The sequence below is a fragment of the Schistocerca americana genome, chromosome 6, assembly GCF_021461395.2.
Source record: "Schistocerca americana isolate TAMUIC-IGC-003095 chromosome 6, iqSchAmer2.1, whole genome shotgun sequence".
In the NCBI taxonomy this organism is placed as follows: domain Eukaryota; kingdom Metazoa; phylum Arthropoda; class Insecta; order Orthoptera; family Acrididae; genus Schistocerca; species Schistocerca americana.
Genome location: NC_060124.1, coordinates 289,652,080 through 289,657,079, shown reverse-complemented (window position 1 = coordinate 289,657,079; position 5,000 = coordinate 289,652,080). Strand labels below are relative to the sequence as shown.

The window sequence follows — 5,000 nt, the reverse complement described above, 5'->3', positions numbered from 1 at the left end:
GCCCCACCCCAACCGCCCAACTCGCAACTCCAGCGGATGAACGGCGGACTTTGCTCGCACTCGCAATGTGCAATCCACCCCTATAACGTGCGTTTCATGAAGAGTTATGTCCAATATGCGACATTCCCGCTGTCCATATACATGAGCTGCGAGCTGTACCACGTACGAGCTACAGACGCGATCGCGTTGCTCTCTGTACGAATGCAGATGCTCAGCGGCAGCTAGGAGGCGCTCCATCCATGTCGGTACCGGTGAGCGTTGCACTCGCAGTCGCAAAAACGTACGGCAAGTATATTACTCGGAAGAGTCAATGACAGTCCAAGCCCCCCCTGCGTGGGAAGAGTCTTCCTAGGCCATGACCCACCGGAAGGGCGCAGCGTCCCCCACCCCAGACATGTGACGTCACACTATCGGTATTGACGACTAGACTGATTCCTTATAATCATTTGCCATACACCGGTGGAAGCTGCCGAGACGAGTAACTACGTGGCGGCCTCGCCGTGTCACTAATGTACAGAGATACAACAGTTTCGACTGGAACCGGATGAAACGTATACACGGCGCTGATTAGTAATAGATAGAGCCATCAAAATACAGATAATGTATACAACTGTCCGTATACATGCTGAAAGACTCTGCTCACAATCACAACCACACGTCAGCCAGACACTCTTATCACGCACTACTCTCTGCCTGTAACAGGCACAGAGACAATATGTAAGCACCAGCATGGAACAACACCCAGTGCATCCTCTCCGCCACATTAGACAATCCACACTATCATAACCAGACCGGGAGGTCCACTCACAAAACAGAATATCCCACCCTTCCGACAACCACCATTGCTCAGCTAAGCCACCAACACCCACACATGTCCTACACAGGGGTACACCCAACATCACAATACTGCCTCCTGTCACAGCACACAAACAATGGCAGGAATGAAAGACACAGGTCTGCCACAAGCATGGAATCAGAGCGCCGCCTGTCATGAGCCAAAGGTGCACCCTGACATGGCAAATCAGATGATGCCGCAGTCATTTACTTACGATAATCACAATCAACAAACCGGCCCCCCCCCCAAAACACCTTTCCTTACAACAATGTGTACCTTAACCTAACCCGTATTGTGCCTTAACCTAACCCGTATTGTGCCTTAACCTAACCCGTATTGTGCCTTAACCTAACCCGTATTGTGCCTTAACCTAACCCGTATTGTGCCTTAACCTAACCCGTATTGTGCCTTAACCTAACCCGTATTGTGCCTTAACCTAACCCGTATTGTGCCTTAACCTAACCCGTATTGTGCCTTAACCTAACCCGTATTGTGCCTTAACCTAACCCGTATTGTGCCTTAACCTAACCCGTATTGTGCCTTAACCTAACCCGTATTGTGCCTTAACCTAACCCGTATTGTGCCTTAACCTAACCCGTATTGTGCCTTAACCTAACCCGTATTGTGCCTTAACCTAACCCGTATTGTGCCTTAACCTAACCCGTATTGTGCCTTAACCTAACCCGTATTGTGCCTTAACCTAACCCGTATTGTGCCTTAACCTAACCCGTATTGCGCCTTAACCTAACCCGTATTGCGCCTTAACCTAACCCGTATTGCGCCTTAACCTAACCCGTATTGCGCCTTAACCTAACCCGTATTGTGCCTGAACCTAACCCGTGTTGCGCCTTAACCTAACCCGTGTTGCGCCTTAACCTAACCCGTGTTGCGCCTTAACCTAACCCGTGTTGCGCCTTAACCTAACCCGTATTGTGCCTTAACCTAACCCGTATTGTGCCTTAACCTAACCCGTATTGTGCCTTAACCTAACCCGTATTGTGCCTTAACCTAACCCGTGTTGCGCCTTAACCTAACCCGTGTTGCGCCTTAACCTAACCCGTGTTGCGCCTTAACCTAACCCGTGTTGCGCCTTAACCTAACCCGTGTTGCGCCTTAACCTAACCCGTGTTGCGCCTTAACCTAACCCGTGTTGCGCCTTAACCTAACCCGTGTTGCGCCTTAACCTAACCTATGTTGCGCCTTAACCTAACCTATGTTGCGCCTTAACCTAACCTATGTTGCGCCTTAACCTAACCTATGTTGCGCCTTAACCTAACCCATATTGTACCTTAACCTAACCCATATTGTACCTTAACCTAACCCATATTGTACCTTAACCTAACCCATATTGTACCTTAACCTAACCCATATTGTACCTTAACCTAACCCATATTGTACCTTAACCTAACCCATATTGTACCTTAACCTAACCCATATTGTACCTTAACCTAACCCATGTTGCGCCTTAACCTAACCCATGTTGCGCCTTAACCTAACCTATGTTGCGCCTTAACCTAACCTATGTTGCGCCTTAACCTAACCTATGTTGGGCCTTAACCCAACACACGTTGGGCCTTAACCCAACACACGTTGGGCCTTAACCCAACACACGTTGGGCCTTAACCCAACACACGTTGGGCCTTAACCCAACACACGTTGGGCCTTAACCCAACACACGTTGGGCCTTAACCCAACACACGTTGGGCCTTAACCCAACACACGTTGGGCCTTAACCCAACACACGTTGGGCCTTAACCCAACACACGTTGGGCCTTAACCCAACACACGTTGGGCCTTAACCCAACACACGTTGGGCCTTAACCCAACACACGTTGGGCCTTAACCCAACACACGTTGGGCCTTAACCCAACACACGTTGGGCCTTAACCCGCTCTGTAATTGTCATACGACGCGTTAAATTAGTGTAGTGTTGCCTAACTGCAACCCCCGCAATATAGTTTGCCACTCGCACTGCCCGGTCCCCAGAGTATCGCTTCATGTTAAACACCTTGCAGCTATACACTGTAATGCGGATGGCAGCAGGACGTACATGCTCAATGCCCTTCGCAGTTGTTCATTGGCATTCGCATGGCGAAGCACAGCCTACGTTGTGGTACGGCTTGTGTCAACTGTCCGCTGATGTTGTACGTCCAAATGACACACTGTACTGCACATTGGTCCTCATGTACTGAATGATACATCGTGGTACATGTGTGACCGTACCACGACTGCGCCAACAACGGCGAACCATACGGTCCAAATATTGTGCACTCAGCTACGTGTCGTCTCCCTATAAGAGCTGGATTGCAGTATGGTATGCCGTGGATGGCGATCAGCATGAGCCGTCTGTTGATGTAGTGGCGCGTGTTGTCAGACGTAGTCGTCTCTTCTCACACACCGTGATAGCATGGTGCACTGCGTTCCACATCTGCGACATGCGACAGAGGCCGGTTGACAGTCGTTCGCGCAATGGACATCGCATACGTACGGGGGCCACCTTCCACGTGTTCGCGAAGCGTGCACATGTTGTTGCGTGTATGTGGGCAGACATAGTGTGTCGTGACACCTGACACAGGCATGCAACAATCGTTGAATTTGCAAATGGCGATGGACGTCTACGTTTGCTGGTGACGTTACGCAAATGAACAACTGGTAAACCGTTGTGGTGCGGTTGTTCTCGCTAGAGGTGAATCAGTGATGGCGACGATCGGTTGAGCTACCAACCGGTTGTTTCAGCGATACCCACCATGCCCACGAACGTGAATGGCATGTGGGTGTGAAGCGATACGCGGCGGTGGCTGGGTGGGACCGTCCCCGGCCGGTGAGGGGGGGCCTCCCGGCGTGCTGGCCGCGCGGTGCGTGGGCGCACGCGCTACAGCCGGCTGGTGGGGGCGGCCAGTGGCAGGCGCGCCGGCCGACGGAGGCGGCAGGCGGCGCAGCTGCGCGCCGGCGCACCCTGCACGCGGCGCCGTGCGGCCAAAGTAGGTCCTCGCGGGCCCGGTGCGAAGCGCGGTGGACATCTGCAGTGTGCTGGTCCGATTGAGGACTGTGTGCGCTGAGGATGCGCCGCCGCCCGGCGCTCGGCGCCGCGACGCCGTCTGCTGCTCGGTCGCCTCTGCGGTTCTCGCAGGTGGTTTGTATCGCAGCTGTGCGGACGTGTTGGCGCGTGCGCTGTGCTGGGAGAGTTTGCTTCGGCACCCAAGTGGGGCTTTTGTCCTTCTGTGGCGCTGGCGTTGGAGCTGCCGGCCACCGTAGGTGGCGCGTGTTGTCTCCCGCCGGCAATGCCACGACAGCACGCTCCCGGGCCTCTGTCGGCAGCGGCAAGCTCAGTTGGGAGCACGGGTGGTCGCACCTAAAGCGTCTACTCGCCAAACTCCGGGCGATTGCGCCTCTCTCGAACCCGACCAAGTACTTAGGACGGCGCTGCGCGCCGCCGGGACCTGAGAGGGTTTCGAGGTGTATTGTGCAGGGGAGCTCAGCCTCCTCCTGTTTGCAGAATAATTGAGCGGACGCTTGCGTGTTCGCGCGGGCCCCCGGGACACACTCCCGGGCGGCCGGCTGCTCAGCTCTAGTTGACGCAGCTCCCTGGTTGATCCTGCCAGTAGTCATATGCTTGTCTCAAAGATTAAGCCATGCATGTCTCAGTACAAGCCGCATTAAGGTGAAACCGCGAATGGCTCATTAAATCAGTTATGGTTCCTTAGATCGTACCCACGTTACTTGGATAACTGTGGTAATTCTAGAGCTAATACATGCAAACAGAGTCCCGACCAGAGATGGAAGGGACGCTTTTATTAGATCAAAACCAATCGGTCGGCTCGTCCGGTCCGTTTGCCTTGGTGACTCTGAATAACTTTGGGCTGATCGCACGGTCCTCGTACCGGCGACGCATCTTTCAAATGTCTGCCTTATCAACTGTCGATGGTAGGTTCTGCGCCTACCATGGTTGTAACGGGTAACGGGGAATCAGGGTTCGATTCCGGAGAGGGAGCCTGAGAAACGGCTACCACATCCAAGGAAGGCAGCAGGCGCGCAAATTACCCACTCCCGGCACGGGGAGGTAGTGACGAAAAATAACGATACGGGACTCATCCGAGGCCCCGTAATCGGAATGAGTACACTTTAAATCCTTTAACGAGTATCTATTGGAGGGCAAGTCTGGTGC

At 53.4% G+C, this 5,000-nt stretch overlaps 1 non-coding gene across 1 annotated transcript in view; it reads left to right on the top strand.

Moving 5' to 3' along the window:
- The first annotated feature begins 4,417 nt into the window (after nt 1-4,417).
- Nucleotides 4,418-5,000, top strand: part of LOC124620932 — a 1,910-nt gene continuing 1,327 nt past the window's right edge. The window contains exon 1 of the ribosomal RNA XR_006980436.1: nt 4,418-5,000. This exon is cut by the window's right edge and continues 1,327 nt beyond it. This is a non-coding gene — a ribosomal RNA (small subunit ribosomal RNA).